Consider the following 18,064-nt stretch of genomic DNA (forward strand, 5'->3'; position numbering starts at 1 on the left):
GTGTTTGAGTTACGTAGAATCGAGAACACACACGGTGTGTAGTGCGCCAGCACTCGTCTTTTGATTCCACAGGTGTTTTCACGATTCTGTAAAAGCCGAGGTTGAGTTGCGTGCTCCGCGCGATAATTTGGTGAACAAACGCACTCAGAGAGAATAACTACTAACGTTAGCACTAGTGCAATTTTCTCAGACAGGCCAATAACTGTGGTAACGCTACGTGTATGTGGTAACGTGGGGATTTCTTTGGATGTTTCCTGACATTATAAGTAACTGACATATAATCATAAAAATGTAGCGAGACCTGTTCGTTTTTATCCACAGTACTGAATAGGAACGTTTACTCAAGTTCATGCATAGAGCTGTCGTCCAAATGAAACACGGAATGGTGTCACGGCTCTAGTTAACCGATTTTTGAGTAAAAAAAAAAACATTTGAGCAAAAAGAAACACATGACTACGTTAGACGCAAGGTCACTGCGTGTCGCCGGCGGTTACATAAAAAAAAACTCCTGAGACATAAAGGTATGTGAAACAAAAACGATGGACTTGATGAGTTTATTTCGCTATTAAACTGACCTTGAACAAACATGATTAACTGCAGCGTGGAACGCCCGCCCCATCTTAGGTCACGGTCATTCCTTTCACCTTGTTGTTCATCATGTAAGTTACCACAGCGCTGCGTTGGTCCCCAGCAAGCAAGTGGAGCACGGAAACGAAGTCAGCTGGGTACATTACAATTAAGCTACGTGCAGCTTTATACACGGTGGGAGTGGCCGGCACAGCACAAAACCCCAGGCACAAAGTCAACGCGAAAGTTTAGTGTAGCAGAAACCTAACCCCTTAAAGTTTGCATGATTGACAGGCGGACGGGTTCGAAGTGTGCCGGTGTGACAGCGATTTCGCCCCCCCGGGGATTTCGCCCCCCCGGGGGGCGAGATCACTAGCGTTTTCGCCCCCCTTTAGCGTTTTCGCCCCCCCCCCCCCCGAGCAGCTGGCTACTACATATTACAGGTGCGCTACCTGGTACTATACTGCACCTGGGGAGTAACGTATATGGTGTGTTACCTGGTACTTATATGGCACCTTATTACCGTACCGTAAGATGTCATACCTCGAAAGTCGATATTATATTGTTCGGTGCAAACATGACATTGAAATGAAAAAAGACAACTTTTGCAGCTGAGGTGGCATAAAACAGTGCTACTGCGAACGTATAAATCAACACCGTCTATGGTACGGAATACGTCAGCTATATGTTTTCAATTTGTCACAGTGTTTTCTTTCTTGTGCTGGAAACATGTCCAAAGCACTAACAAAAACACACGTGAATAATAGTTTCTCATTATAAACTCTATCTACGCGCAAGTTGATATAGCTGTTGCTAAATGCTACACAAACACTGGTATAGTACCAGTCTTAAGAAACACGGGTAAAGGCATCAGTTCCTAAATACTAGAAAAGACAGTCATGTTGGAGGTGAAGATATCCCTTATCCACATATACCAAAATGTGCGTTATTCTAATTAATACCTAATATTTGCATAATTAATAAAGACATTACATAGTTCTTTTGTGGTCACTTCATTGTAGAGACTTCATATTGGAGATATATAGGTTGCTTGAGGACAGGTGAATACAATGAAATACATCTTATGTCAAGACTCAGGTATATGCAATAATGGGAATGCAAGGGACCAAACCCTCCTTGTCTGAAACAAGTTCAACTATCTTATTACCATGTAATTACGTTAATATTGATACTATGAATGGAGTTATGTATCAAACTCGTGTACTTATATCATTCTGAAACTACATTTTGTGATTTATACCAATCAACTTCTAAAATGTCATGTAAACCCGTTTTTTTTGGGGGGGGGGCGAAATCGCTAAAGGGGGGCGAGGTAGGGGGGCGAGATCACTAGCCGGGGAGGGCGAGATCGCTAGTGATTTCGCCCCGGGGGGGCGAGATCGCTAGTGATTTCGCCCCCGGGGGGGCGAGATCACGGGGGGGCGAGAACGCTGTCACACCGGGCGGCACGTATTGATAATGAGGGCATAAACAAACTACGTACATCAAACGTAAATCAAAATTGTTTGCTAAAAATTAAAAGAAATTTATGAAATGTGAATTGCGGACTCTGAAAAAAATGATCGAGCCGTTCAAATATGAATGAATTTACACAGATTGACAGGGATCATATAGCGGAGGAAGCATATAGCGGAGAAGAGCTGCGTACTGTGAAGATTACATGGAGTGTGCAGGGGTAGCCATATCAATTTCAGCTCTGAGAGTATCCGTCAACTGCGTGACGTGAACGAATATAATAGATTTGTGGCAATTTTAGCGATTACGCTAACCAGCTGTTTCTATGAATTTGTGCGATTTACAGTAGTTGGTAACCACTAGACGGCGATCGCGCCGCGCTCTTACTGCGACATATTGAAATAGGATTGTGTAGCCTTCGATTTCACACTGGGTATATTATAGAAAACGTAAAAGTGTGACAGAGCATGCTGAGGAGAACCCTTCGCGCTGCGTAGTACAAGCGGCAAACTCTGTGAGACGTTTTTGTGAATGTACCTTCCGATTTTTGTGCTACGCTAGACAGTGTGCCGTAACTTGGTAGGCTTGTTTTAATTTTGCTCTCTTCAAAGTTAGTCTAATTCAAGAAGACAGAAACGAGAATTCAGTTCTATAATATTTTGGCTTCCTTTTGACAATAAAATTGTGACTGTGTGTGCTTCTTGTCTCACGTGAGGCTGAAAAAAATTCCTAGGCCCTGACCCTCCCGCAGACGGCCGTCTTCCCCACGCTAAATGTCGTCGAGTAAACCCTGTTGACGACCGTCAGAAATGGAGAACCTTTGTGGACAGACAGACTGCCCTGTGGCTTGTAGCTATGGGACTGAGATGAGATGATGATGAGAAACCCTGTGTGGAACAATATTAGACGTTGTGTTCATTATTCAAGATGCATAACGTTACAGATAAAAAATTATCAACATTTATTTGTACCTTCTTGTCTTATCCTGTGTCAACATCTGCAACTATTTCAGTTTACCCTTCCTGGTAGAAATGCTAGGCTAGACCATGTGAAGGTAACATTCTGTATTTGCTTGCAAATGTTACCTGTCTAGTATTAAGTGTAGAACAATATAAGTAGTATTATTTGATATAAGTGTTTGTATATGTTTTGTGTAAAATTGGGCGTGTTGTTTTAAGAAGTGCGTCACAATTCGTAAACTGATAGAAGACAAACCAGACCAAACATCGTTACGTCTTTGTTTTTGTTTTATTTGAGTGTATCATTTACGCATTGTACTATGTACTGGTATTATGTGGAGAACAATATAAGTAATGTTACGCGCGCGGATACCAAAATTTCAGGTTTACATGAAAACGATATGGTCGCAATCTAAGTACAAAGTACTAGTAGTATCATTGGATGGATAACACTGCTTGCAATGAACTAAACGTGTCTCGCGTGAAGAACCAATAACAACATTAAACACTACACAGTCTGGTCCAAATTAAGTGATCAACAACCTTCGCTGGTTTCTCAAGGTCGCGCATTGTTGATGAACATGCACAAGTCTGTAGTTTGCTGGCAACGTGAAATATCCTACAATATGGTACTTAAAACCCGCTTAACGAGGGTTTTATTATCTACATGACAATAAAACTTGAAGACCCGAACGTAAATAAATGGCTCCATGGTCACGTAACATTTTGACCTTGTACATCAGGCGGAGGGAAGTCTTATTTCTGTTGCCGTTCCTCAGCGTTTCTTGGTAAAGCCAAATTGGCTTCGTGTTTAGGGATGGGTTCCTCTGGTCGTCCAGAAACTGATGCGAGAAATAAAGATGTGCAATAGAAAAAAAAAAAAATAAAGGAATTTCGATATCTAGTGATCAAAAAGGTTGTAAAAAAAGAAGAACACGACGCGTCGATCGTTAAATAAAAAAAAAAGTGGTTCCCTTCCCGCATTTAACGTAAAACGTTGTAGGCCTTCCTGAATTTAGCGTAACGCGTTATAAGGACCCCCGTGTATGAAAGACTCGTCGTCGACTACCCTAAGGATACCCTTTTATGGTTTTCTCCTGATCCTGACAGCCTGCAGATGTATGTGTCCCACACGTGAACATGGCATGCCGTCTCCGTGACAGTTGGCAATGGCCTGAGCGGCGGTAACTCGGCCCAGGTGCGACCGTGAGGACACAGTGGTGAAGTGAACACGATACCGTAACAAAGTCATGGACGTGTTCCCATTTTCTTTGTGTCTCCAACATGGATCCGCAGAAAAAATCTAAACCAGACCCGCTGTTTGATTGAATTTACGACGTGAGTCACTCATGTTTGATAGTCTGCGCATGCATGCTCTTTTCCGTTTATTAATAGGCGTTGGCAGCAGCCTATTTTTAGTTTCCATAATTCGTATGGAAAGCCGTCTTCACGTAAGCGAGGCGACTAATTTGCGTAATCGCGCCTTTCTTGGTTTTAGCGTAACACGTAGGATGTTCTTCTGAATGCAATGTAAGGCGTTGTCGCATCCCCCCCCCCCCCCAACCGTGCTGGGGGGGGGGTATTTTGCTGATACCCCTTACTTACGGGCAGGTAGGGCCGGTAGTTTTGGTATGTAGTTTCAAATGTCCATTCTGTGCGACTTTGGCCTCAAATTGCATATTTTCGAGAACAAAACCTTAAACTAAGCTTCATTGAATGACATGAACAACCACTTTCCATCCTACAGTATCTGCATCATTATCTCAAAACAGCTCTCACTCTCTTCCGCTCCCCTGATCCCTTATTCTCCAAGCAGACTCTGAGTGGTTGGGTCGCGGGGATAGTAGTGGCCGGGATTGTTACCGACCAAACCGGTGCTTGGAGAATATGATCCCTTACCCCGGTCTTTGGTCGGTGCAGACTCCACCATACATCTCTTTTTAATAGCACTCTTTCAACAGCTCCAGTCGTCCTTACCCCCTTGTAGCATGGGGCTACTTTATCAAATAGCACCCCTAATGGTCCAAACATTGCCAGCAGCCTGCTCACATAGCATGCGACAAATTTCTGTTCCCTCGCCCGTGTCCTAACCCGGCGGCCGGGGCCAGGCAGCTGGCAGACAAACGCCAATGTTTGGACTCTGAACTTCAACCGGAAGTTTTACACATTTCTGTCTTGCACAGCGCGACAAATGTGTTGTCATTCCATACCTAAGATGTTCTGGTCTCTATGGTTGTACCATGTTCAATTTTACGCTATTGTCTCGTTGTCATTCCTTGTACAGGTGTGTCATTATACTGCAAGGGGACATGTTCGCGATGGTTTATATTCGCGGTTTTCGCGGCGGAAGTTTTACACATTTCTGTCTTCCACAGCGCGTCAAATGTGTTGCCTTTCCATACCTTGGGTGTCTTGTTGGTACTGTATTCACCTCAACTCTATTGTCTTGACATTCGCTGTGCAGGTTTGTTGTTATACTGTAAAGAGGCATGTTCGCGATGGGTTTATATTCGCGGCGGACGTTTTACACATTTCTTTCACAGTGCGTCAAATGTGTTGTCTTTCCATACTTTGGATGTTCTGTTTGTAGTAATTTCGTTCCGTATTCACCTCAACTCTATTGTGTTGCTGTCGTTCTTTGTACAGGTGTGTCGTTATACTGTAATGGGGGCATGATCGCGATGGTTTTATAATTCGCGGTTTTCGCGGCGAAAGTTTTACACATTTCTGTCTTCCACAGCGCGTCTTTCCTTGGGAGTTTTGTCCGTACCATATTCACCTCAAGTCTATTGTCGTGACATTCGCTGTACAGGGGTGTCGTTGTACTGTAAAGGGGACAAGTTCGCGATGGTTCTATATTCGCGGCGGACGTTTTATACATTTCTGTGTCTCACGCGCTTCAAATGTGTTGTATTGTCATACCTTGGATGACTATGTGGTCGTATCATGTTAAATTCTAAACGTCGCTATTTTCTTGTTATTCGTTGTACAGGTGTGTAAAGGGGAAATGTTCGAGGTGGTTTTATATTCGCGGATTTCGCGAACTTGAAACCGCCGCGAACAATCCCTTAATCCCTACACTTTGCGAACTTTTAGACCTCCGCAGACACTCTGTTTTCCCCCATACCAAGAAATTACATATCCGCGAACATTTTCCCTAGTAGACTATCTAAACTTGGACTATTGAAACCAGACAGGGGCATCCTGAGGTGAGACGGCGGCCCGTACCGTCTGTAGGTACAGTAAGGGGGCCCGTACCGTCTGTAAGCGATCCCAGCGCGGGTGTCTCACTGTTACACCACTGTACCGTAACACCGCCAACCTTCACGGTCTTTCCGTTTAGTCTACCGCGGGAAAACAGACAACAAACATAACCTCAGTCAGCTGTTCTACAGCGCGGAACTGGGCTACACCTATCGACTGACGTTTCCATGTCCTCCGACAAAAAGTTTCCAGAATTCACCCAAGCTTAGAGTGTAATCTTTAATGCACAAAAAGTGTATTGTAAAGTTCTTTTTCTCGTAACATGATGCTCATGGTATTCCTACCAAGGATTGTACACACAAGTCTACTCGTTGACCGATAACGCAAATCTCGGACTGAATGCTGACACCATAACGCTCAGGCATTGACACAAGACCTTTGTGTTGCAAAATACTATAATATATAAGTACTAAAGATTGAAAGTGGACTTTTGCAGTAGAAAAGGATAAAATGTAAAAACATGTTCTGTACATGTAATTATTCTAAACGGTGACGTTACTTCTTTCTGATACTTACCCTTGCTAATTTATGCAGCCTCTTCAAGTCTTAAAGATGTCTAGACTTCTTCACTTTCTTTCTTGGGAGATCTTCCTTCGTGACCCCTGACCTCAAAACCTCAGTCTGTCAATTGAAAAGAGCCACATAGACATAACAGACTGTTTACACAGAAAAAGGAAACCAAAATGACAATGGTAAGTATGACATCATGGTTTGTGACATTAGATAGTTCAAGCGTGGTTGGACCTAAATGTTTGGCCAAAGCTCAAGATCTAGAGTAGACTAGACAGCGTTGCAAGTTCTTAGAACAAAGTATATTTAGTTACTTCTCGTAGACTAAGATAAAAAGCTTGTCTAAACACGGAGAATGCTTTTAAGACGCCCCCTGAGTGTTGTGTTTCTTGTCTTGACTTTCTTGGGTTGTTCTTGGCATGTCTGTTGAAACGCAAGAAAAGTTCCGGAACAAGGGTTTTTCTAAAACCGCCGCAAACCTAAACCGCCACATGTGGTACCTCTGCACTTAATTTGACAGGCCCCTCACCATGAATACCGACCTACTCATATGTCCAACCTGCCTGTGCCTGTAGAGACAAACATTGTTTACACGTTGTATACACAGTACTGGGCCTTTAAAGCCCCTGGGAAGGAATATAAATGAGGTTGTCAAAAGAGAAGGAGGAGTTAGGTGAAGCGAGGACTTGTGGTTGTAGTTTGGAGGCTCTCGGCACGGTAGGACATTCCGTACGGACGCCGGGCGACGAGCGCAGTACATTTCAGCGTTCCGACATCGTTTTCTGCGAAGGTATGTTTTCTGATGTAACTTTCTTTCGTCTGGAAGTTGTACTTTTAGCTGGCTCATGTTTGGAGTGTTTTTGTCCACTAAAACTGACCAATGACCTGGCATACCTGGTGTTCGATTTGTGTTGATGGGTTAGTCGTTAGGTCTAGAGTTGGACGTTCGCCTTCGTGAAATCGTTACAGTCGCGAGAACGCGAAAATTCCAGACATGCATTGTTTTCAAACTTCCCAAGCAGGCTTGAATTTGGAACTGTTTTTCACATTCATATTTATAGCGATATGAAAATCTGAAGGCGCCAACGTTTTTCCTGTTAGTTAAGCATACTGTTGTACAATTTGTTCAATCACAGAATTACTTCCGTCCCTATATAAGTACATGCTTAATTGGTGGCGCCTACATTTTGTAACAACCGCTCGGCAACAGACGGTAAAACGATGTTGACATGTTCACCAAACGGATGTTGTTCTGAAATTATGTCGTCCAAAACAGGTTATAAGAATTCGCGGCACAGCAAATGTTCAGGTATTTCTGTCCGCCCCTCGCACTTTGTATGCAGCTTTTGGTAAAGCCCTTACAGAATGTCGCTTCTTTCTGTTTGTGTGTCTACCGAATGTGTGTATAGTCGCTGTCGGAAGGTTTACAAAAGACGAAGCCGACTTCCTCTGAAAGATTTAAGACTCAGGATGTATTAAAGGATTTAATGGGTGACAGCTAGAGAAAAACGTAACCTTGGTGCCAGAGTCTGACCTGTCACAAATGTGTGCGTCCCCCTCTCGAACACAAAACTTGTACTTCAAAACTTGTAACGTCTCAAAAAAACTTACACTTTCGTCTTTTTGCCCGCTTCCAAGTCTGTCCCGGTGCTATACAGGAATATTAGAACTACTTTTGTCATTTGTGAAAGCGGCTAGAACATGTGTTTTTATGTACCGGACGCGGGACAGCCCCCCGTGTGGACGTGTTTGTGAGGCTGTGGGTGCGGGGTGGGTTTTACGGGCCCGTCTGGGGCTCCAGCCACCGTGAACTGACCATGTCAACAAAACTCTGTCTTCCCAGGCACGGGACGGTACATTAGTCACTTGGGTAGTGGAGGCATTTTATCCATGTTTATGATGTATCGGTATCATATAAACTTAACGGAATTGCTCTCAAGTCTTTCTATGAATTTGCTTTTGCGTTCTGCTGCAGTGTTTTCACATTAGATAGATGTGTTACATTGCGTTCTGTTGCGATGTGTAGTCTCGTCGTTCAACTCTTTGTGTAGTGATTTTCCTTGCATTGTGAAACCATGGTCGTGAAATTACCCGTTCCACTACATTGCGTTTTCGGGGCGGTCCAAGAGGGATGGTGGGGGTTTGGGGAGGTGGTCCTCTACATTAACAAGTTACCACCCGGCCAAGGTCGGAATTAAAAGGGGTTAACATGTTGTTGGGGCATCTTTAAACTAACAACAGATTACCTGTGCCACGTGTTTTGTAGTTATTATGTTTTGTTGCATCATATTCATCTTCGCACACCAACATTTAGCCCAACCCCACAACCCCCCGGTACGTTTTGTCTGCCGACCTTCCCCGGATGACTTTTCTGGAACCGTTCCCCCCGTGCCCTTTTGCGGTTTGCTTGTTAGGCTTTATCTTGTACGCCACTGCGGAAAAGAATCCCACGCTCTGGTGTCTTCTTTTATTGACTGTCTTGTCTGTGCCTGCCAGGGTTTGTCTATGCCCGCCTGAGTCACCCTTCCTCGGGCGGTTTCCTTGTCTGGTTGACCATCAAAACAGCGGTGGTCTCTTGGTAACCTCGGAACTAGGAGATCTCTAACCTTGAACTTCACACTTTTCGGCGATGAAGGGTTTGTCAGGCGATCGAAAAAGACTATATATGAGAAAAAGTTTATAATTTCCTCCAGCAACTTCTGCTTGGAGAGTACCTCGGGCGGTTTTCTTGTCTGGTTGACCGTCAAAACAGCGGTGATCTCTTGGTAACCTCGGAACTTTTAAAGTCCTCTGGGAGATCTCTAACCTTAAACTTCACACTTTTCGGTGCTGAAGGATTTGTCAGGCCGAGTTCCGGTATATATAGTGGCCACGGTGGCTGGATAGGCTTCCTTTGACAGGCTGAACTATTCGGTTTCATGACAATGTCTGTAGGTCATGGTCAACAGCCGCGCCGTATGGCTACCACCTGCAGGTGACGTCATGTGGACTATTCCATTTGAGACTTTTACTGGGGAGGGACTTAATGCAGGATGTAGCATACCTTGTTTTTGCCAAGTTCCTCATGATCGAAGCATGATGGACGAGCAACAACACTTGAACTAGAAGGGAGATAACTAGAGGAACCATTCTAGTAGAAAATGCAGCTCTCTATCCCTATAAAGGTTTTCTTTCATGTTTCTTTATTGATTCAGAAAAGGCATGAACATTGAACAACCCCGCTTCCACGTGCGCCGAAATTGACACCTGTTGACCCCTGACCTCACGAACAGACAGATCCTTATCTCCAGCTGCTCACCTGTGTTTACATCTTGTCTACCTTCTTCAGGTGATCACTAAGGTCACACGGAGGTCATCGTGTCAAATGAGATTCTCACAAGAGATTTCTTCGAACATGTTCTGCCTTGATGCGCATGCGCTGAAAGCGATCGTTGAGGATCGATGATATTAAAGCTTGATCTCCAAGCAGATCCTACGGTTCCATAAGATAGTATAAAAGCTGGGCAATGAGTATAGCCGGCCAAAGGGAGTCAGATGGGCACCGGTAGCCATACACACTCCTAGCTTTTGATACCACTATCTTATGCTACCGTAGGATCTGCTTGGAGATTAATTGATCAATGAAGCTAGCGCTCGTTGAACTTGAAAATTTCAAAATAACGGAACATCCCTTGGCCTACCGGTTTTGTATGTAACACGCCGAGTCTAGTTCAAGGTTAAACACACCGCCCAGACGTACGTAAAAGAACGAGGTCGGTCAAGGGCAGTGCCGCAACCTAGACAAGGGCTTAGCCGCAGGGAGCATGCCACAATGGCGGCTTTCAGATCGGCCTCGTAAGTGTCTTGCGGTTTCACCGCGTGGAGAAGAAAAGGCCGTATAAACACAGCTCTTTCTCTGTTCAATGGTAGTGTTGTGCTAGCCTGGTTACCAAACCCCAGCCCGATCTCAAGTATCTATCGTGCAGGGGTCTGGCCGGATGGGATAGGAACTCTTCTCAATTTTGCACCTTATAGTGGGCAAAAAACCCCACCAATAGAACAACACAGGATCAGCAGGAGGTAATTACACCCCTGCCATGATTGGTTAAAGACCCCCAACTGTACTTTTTGAATCCATAAGGTAGCTGATTCGCTACTGTGATAGCCTGCTGACCAACTGTGGTGTGTTGTAGCTGGCTACCTGTGGTGAGAGTGGTCATCAATCCTAGGTTCTCCTCCCACTGATCAACGGGCCTTCGAGAACCTTTCTACAGCCATGTTGCCAGACCCCAACACGAAAGATATATCTTGAGGTTGGGGTATGGAATCCAGGCTAGTGTTGTGCTGACGTATTAAGTAGTACCCGCGTCTCGTACCCAGGACACGAAGTGTTGCGAACATAACACGTAGTAATGACTTAGACTTTCTAGCTGTGAAGAAGGCCAAGGTTGTTGTGTCTATTCGTAAACCAAACACAAACGTGCCAGAAACTCATTCAAACTCTCAGTCATTTGTACAAAGTTTTCAACAGTTTACATCACAAAGTATGACCCCCATAAATATAAAGCTTTGCTTGGTTCAGTATCAAATTCGCGATCGTGTCCCCGAAAAGGCCACTGAATGAAGAAAGACAGACTTAAATAATCAAAATAATGTGTGGGCATTGTCTACTATGTTCACTATGTATAGTATGTTTTTCGACCCACCGACCCACTCACTCACACCCCTTATTGGCTAGGCCAAATGTTGAACCTTACATTCATATCATACGACGTGATGACATAACATAAGCTCCATGTATCATTGCAAGTGGCAAGTTATCTTTTTATGGAAAAATATTGATCTGCTGTGCAACAGTATTTTCCAAGTTTTTGACCGCTGATTGACGACGCCAAATATTGAACCTTACATTCATACGACATTTTCATAGGTGAAGCTGTATCAGGTTTCAAGTTATCTTTTTATGGAACAATATTGGTCTGCTGTGCAGCAGTAATTTCGCTACTAGACTGTCTGGTCAAACTTAACTGTCTTGTGAGGACTTTATCACGACAGAAGGGCCAGACGATGATAATGGTTTCCAAGTGAGGACACCTATCAGACTACACTCTCGCGTGACAGCATCAAAACACCCGTCAAATACAGCCGGTGGCTGGAAAACGTTTGGCTCACGGCCAAGGTGTGAAAAATTCAGCTACAAATCCTCTCCTAAGCCCTTCCTTTCATTCTAAACGGCAGAATGTGTTAGGAAGATGGGCTTGTTAAGGTACATGTTCGGCTGGACAGGGACAGTACGGCTGCCTCAAAGGCTCCCTCCTTTCAACTTCAAGGGAAAGAAAGGCAGCCGAATTTCTGTCCACTCCCCCCCCCCCTTACTTTGGACAAGAAAAATAGGATTTTCGAGCAATCATGTGCGACCTACATAAAGTCTGTGGCTTACTGTGACCAAATCTAGTCTGTAGCCACAGGCTCTCTGACAGACAACATTTAAGCCGCCAGAAAACGAGTATTGTCACTATCTGACATGACAATGTTTTCCGGTACACTGCATGGACTGATTGAAAGAGAGCTGTTTCGCTTCGTCCTAGAACCTCGACTCCAGAAAAGTGTAAGACTTGCACACACATTTTAGGAGATATGCTCTCTCTTTCTGTATTTACACACTACAGTAGCTGTCAGTGAACACCTAGAAATGTTGGCTTGGGATTTAAATCTTGTACAGAGAGCTTAACAGTAATACGATGTTCTGCATGCTTGTTCTAGTCCGTATCAACAATAGGCTGCTATTGTTAAAGACCTTCCTTGGGATAAGTTTACCCTTACCATTGTTGCTGTTTGTCTGTGTCATGTCTTTACTATCTTTTTCGTATGTCATACGTGAAAAGAATGTATGGTTGATCCTGTGCCACTTGAAAGGGTGATATTTATCAATGTGTTAGCAGAATGTGCCTGTACTGTACATGACAAGAAAGGTTGCGTGTTCGAGTCCCACTCATTTAAAGCCTAGCCGGAGGCATTGTGTTCGCTGTGTGTACTACCTGTAAAATTGGCACTAAGGTTTCAAGGTTTTAATCTCTACGAGAATACGTACCACGATAAATGGTTGCATTGTTGTGTTTGTAAACATGGCTTGTTTTGCGTCAGGGCCTGAATTTACGCCTCATTTGTGTAGAAATAAGCCTTTGGGGGTTGCCATGACAGATTGCCTATTGTCTAAGCCCAGTTGCACACTCTATAAACCAACCTGTTATTAGTGTTAACCATAATACCTCTGGTAAGAAATATTATATCCGTACAAGGTTGGACAAATTCCCCTCCCCCTAAGGTAAAGCGGGTATCACATATTTCTCAAAGCAGAGGTTGGGTCATGGCCGGGATTTCTACTGGCTATTTCCCCTGCCACTACTACTAGTAACGTTAGTAGTACCCCCGCGCCCCAGTCTTTGCAAGGAGAATAGCTATCACGATGGACTGCGACGAATTGTGTCAGGCATTCAAAAAGTGGTGACTTGCGGCATGCATTTTGGCGCAGTCCAGTGATGTACTAGCCTGGGTACCATCCTATTTCTACCGGGGCTCCTTGCACAAGCTGCCCCGAAAGAATAGGAGCCCCGGTAGAAATGGGATGGTACCCAGAAAAGTGGTATACACGCGTAAGGTATCAAGGTACACATATGTACACCTTCCAAGCATGGTGGTGACCAGGGTACATGGTGACACTGTGTGTACGTGTGGGGCATGGCGCTGCATCACTTATGTCCGCACGTGTAATGATGACGACGTATGTTTCGGCGGCCTCTTTCAGACTGGTCAGTCATGGGAAGACGTTAAGGTCAAGTTCAGAGGAGTCAAGTTCGATAATGCAACAACGCCTTCTCAAATCACTGAAGTGATAGGTCGGAGTATGTCTGTTTTGTTCGTTAGTATGTTTGTTTGTGCAAGTAGTGAAACAGCTGAAGTTTCCTGCGAAAGGAAAAAAAACTCTCTGTGTTTGGCTTACGATGTCGAGTGATTTGAATTAAATAAATGATTCAAAGGTCTACAATAGCGCCCAAAAGGAGAAAGATATTGCATGTTTTGGGAAGTTATGCCCCGTACCGGTTTTTGGAAGATATGGCACGTTTTGGAAAGTTACCAGTATGGCACATTTTTTAAAGCCTTAGCATATATTTTTGAAAGTTATGTTACATTTTGGAAATTATGATACAATTTGGAAAGTTATGGCATGTTTTGGAAAGTTATAGCACATTATAGAAATTCTGGTACTCAAGTCGTGGCACGTTTTGTAAACCGCAACAGATCTCCTCTGTAAGTTTGTCAAGGTAAGAGATCTTTTGCCGAAGTTTTGGCGCCGGTAATAATAACAACTAGGTCATCTGTTATCTTTAAAGCGCCTCATGCCAAGATCATACCCAAAGTTACATGACACCGCTTCAAGTCTCTCTTGGGGGCGATGTGTTCTTGACGTTAAACCGAACCGTTTGTGACAGGGCCTGTCCGGCGGGGCATGGTCTCGTCCGCCCCCGACGGTGGGAAGAAATGGTCTCGGCAGGAGATGTGCGGGACATCAGGTGGTATTGATCATGGAGGAGATAGAGTGTACGTGAACGGTGAGACGGCTAGGCCAAGTTGAAGTGATTCAATGGATGATATCCGAGCGCGCATCAAATTTTGGCCGTTTCCAAAATTGTCTTAGCTAAATTTTTCGCTTTATGGTAACCAACCTTTTAACTATAATACCTCTGATAACGAAATATCCGTACAATACAAGGTTTGACAAATCCCCCTCCCCTAAGGTACTAGTACAGCGGGGATCACTAAAATAAAGTTTTCAACATATTATAGATCTTACAAAGCAGCTTCAAGGTAATGGAAATACATGCCGTGGATTGCAAAAATAAATATCAGGAAACGGATACTATTGGCACGGAACATTCCAAGGTCAAAGAAGTTGTGAAAGAACAAAAATGAAGAATCTATTGTTCGGCATACTATATTCTGTGTGTTCAATAATTTCTTCAGCCTTCCTGACTACTTTGGTTTCATATTGAAGGCAACTGTTTTTATTTTCTTTGTCAAACTTTTTTGTTCGCTCGCTCGCATCAGTTTTTGGATTCCCAGAGGATGTCATACATATAACCACATCAACGTGGCCTTACACGGTGGTGAGCGCGTGTGTCTCTGTCTGCAGTCTGGCTTGGCACGGAATGGGCGTTGTCTCGAGTGTTCGGGACGAGGAATCTCTAAATCGTGAACATCTGTGCCAAGGTCATGCCTCGCTGTTCTAAATGCAGATGTTTGGCGTTGCCTGTTTTCTGACTTGTTCTATTCGAAATGTTGGACATTCTCTAGTCTCCAAGCAGGGATTGAGTCGCGGAGATATAGTAGTAGTCGTACTTCGTAAGAGGAGCGTAATTTTTCCGACTACTTCTGATATCCCCGCGACTCAACCTCTGCTTGGAGAGTAGAGATTCTATTTGCTAGGCAAGTGAATGGCCGTCTAGAATTCACGTTAGAACATCAGCCGAAGCCATGCGTCTGCTTGGAGATGGGTCTCGCAGCATCTCTTAGGGAATCGTTTTCTCGCGAGAAACGGAATCATTTAACTTCTGACCAAGGAGGTTTCATCAATAAAACCTCATTGGTCTAACTTATTAAATTCCCCTTTGAGTTGTCGAAAAAAATGAGTCTGTGGCACATATTAAAGTGCACCAGGTGAAGCCCACCCTCTTCGTCAGTTTGTTCTTTTCGGCAACTTCAAGTGGGTAATCTGACGCCCCTAACAAAGCCGCACCTGACCTCCGAGTTCGGGTCTAAAGTAGCGCACAAAGCCGTGCGTGTTCGAGTGTTTGTGTGCACAATTCGTGACATAATATGACTCTGTTAGGCTTCAAAACGTAGTTCAACTCAATTGTGATGTATTACATTCACTGACATTACAGAGACTAGTAGTAGTACTTGAACTCATGAGCCGCTTTGAAGACTGCATGAATTGTGCGTTTTAATTTACGCGTGTTTATTGGTATTTTGTATGTGCACCCCCACCTAACTCCTTCTGCTTTTCCCCCTACCCGTTCTTCTTTTCCCCCGGACTTCTCCTCAACCCCCGCTGTACTTCTGCTGTGCCCCCGTCCTTCTTCTTGGCCCCCGGTGTACTTCTGCTTGCCCCCCGCCCTTCTGCTTAACCCCCAATGGCCGCCGTCAACCCGAATTTCACGTGGTCGACACGAAAATCGTTCAGAAAGCAACAAAAACGGTCGCGCCACGGAACCTTAAATAACCTATTCTCAATGACACATTTTGGGCCACCTTTCTGCCAAGTGGCGTTTCACAACTCCTTCCCAGTCTTTACTTCAAAGGCTCGCCCTCTCGGTGAAGGGCGTATGCATCCGCCCCGTCAGCATCGGGTACTCACACGAAAGTCGTGCCTAAACACCCTGCACGGCAACGATACACGGTCTCATATATCCTATGGTCTGGCAAACAATCTTGGCCACCTCTCTACCAAGTGGCGTCGTACAAATCGCGCTCAATCTCGAGAATACTTCTGCAAAGTCGGGTGAGAAGCGGTTTGGAGAGAGCGGTAACAGCTATCCATAGAATTGCGCAATAGTCCATATAGCCACTCGAGCCGTCCATGATCCAAGCCGCTTCTCACCCGAATTTGCAGAAGTGTTCTCGAGATTGAGCGCGATTTGTACGACGCCACTTGGTAGAGAGGTGGCCAAGATTGTTTGCCAGACCATAGGATATATGAGACCGTGTATCGTTGCCGTGCAGGGTGTTTAGGCACGACTTTCGTGTGAGTACCCGATGCTGACGGGGCGGATGCATACGCCCTTCACCGAGAGGGCGAGCCTTTGAAGTAAAGACTGGGAAGGAGTTGTGAAACGCCACTTGGCAGAAAGGTGGCCCAAAATGTGTCATTGAGAATAGGCTATTTCATGTTCCGTGGCGCGACCGTTATTGTTGCTTTCTGAACGATTTTCGTGTCGACTACGCGAAATTCGGGTTGACGGCGGCCATTGGGGGTTAAGCAGAAGGGCGGGGGGCAAGCAGAAGTACACCGGGGGCCAAGAAGAAGGACGGGGGCACAGCAGACGTACAGCGGGGGTTAAGGAGAAGTCCGGGGGAAAAGGAGAACGGGTAGGGGGAAAAGCAGAAGGAGTTAGGTGGGGGTGATGTGTCTCTAGTACATACTCTAGATTTGGTACTTGATATCGTTGTATCGATCATTTGATAACATTTTTCTTCCTAACAAGTATGGCTACTTTAAACCTTGAAGCGTGACTATGTTGTGTAGTGTGCACGTATGGCTTTTGAATTTGAATTTGATACTCAACATTAAGGTATGCTACGAGAATGTGTTTAAGTGCTACTTGGTGTCATGGTTCTTTCTCCATGTACCTTGGCAATACTTCATGCTAACTTTTTAAAACGTTACACGGCGATGCCCAAGTTGATATTGAAAGCTATATCTAGAAACGATAAATTTTGGCATGAAAGTAAGTTAGATACTTCTGAATTATACGGACTGAGCAAACAATGTAAAGCAAATCACCTGGTCTCACAACATATGTGCCTAGCGAAAGAAGTATTGGCTAAAAGCCCAGCACCCATCTCCGTTTTTAAGCCCTGGGGTCACACATATATAAGTCACTACAGCAGGGGGCAAGTCCACCGGTAGTGAAGTGTGTTTAGCTTCCATACTCTTCCTGTTTGCAGAGAAAGAAGTATGTACCGATTTTAAGAGTCTTTGATAAGTATTGGCAAACACTACCAAACAGGCATTACAGGATCAGGACGTACGATACAATCTGTCTTAAGGTACAGACAGGTATTTTGCCCAACAGAAAATGTTTCAGATATTTCCTCTTGGCAGCCTGTTAGGGCTTAAAAACTTGGCAATGATTGTGAACTTCACCATGCCAGAGTACATACCACACTCTTTATAACGTTGAGATCTAAAAGTAGGGAATTAGGTCACAATACACGTAGATATGATGATACGGGGAGGGGCGCTTGTGTCGTTGTTTGTTGTTTCATTACTTGAATCACGGCGAAGACCAAAACCAAATTCCATAGGTCGCTTGAAAATAGTTGAAATGGCTAAATAACATAACGGCTAACTCTTCTGGCATGTCATTTATCCATTTGGCCAATTTCTACTATCTTTCCCGCGATATGTTGAGTCTGGTAGAGACTACGAAAAACACTCGCCTCAACAAAGACACATGCAAAACGCGTGTAGAACAAGCCGTTTACATCACATCTACTTGTAGATTAGCCATCTCTAACAAGCATATCAC

At 44.4% G+C, this 18,064-nt stretch overlaps 1 protein-coding gene across 2 annotated transcripts in view; it reads left to right on the forward strand.

The window, feature by feature from the left end:
• The first annotated feature begins 7,424 nt into the window (after positions 1–7,424).
• LOC118406272 (homeobox protein Mohawk-like) overlaps positions 7,425–18,064 on the forward strand; it is a 32,632-nt gene continuing 21,992 nt past the window's right edge. The window contains exon 1 of one of the 2 annotated variants that reach the window (XM_035806206.1): positions 7,425–7,566. The gene's annotated coding sequence lies outside the window, so the exon portion shown is untranslated. Of the gene's footprint in view, positions 7,567–12,279; positions 12,364–18,064 lie in introns of those variants that run through there. The other variant, XM_035806207.1, reaches the window with a different exon arrangement.

Source organism: Branchiostoma floridae, chromosome 18 (genome assembly GCF_000003815.2).
Source record: "Branchiostoma floridae strain S238N-H82 chromosome 18, Bfl_VNyyK, whole genome shotgun sequence".
Taxonomy (NCBI): domain Eukaryota; kingdom Metazoa; phylum Chordata; class Leptocardii; order Amphioxiformes; family Branchiostomatidae; genus Branchiostoma; species Branchiostoma floridae.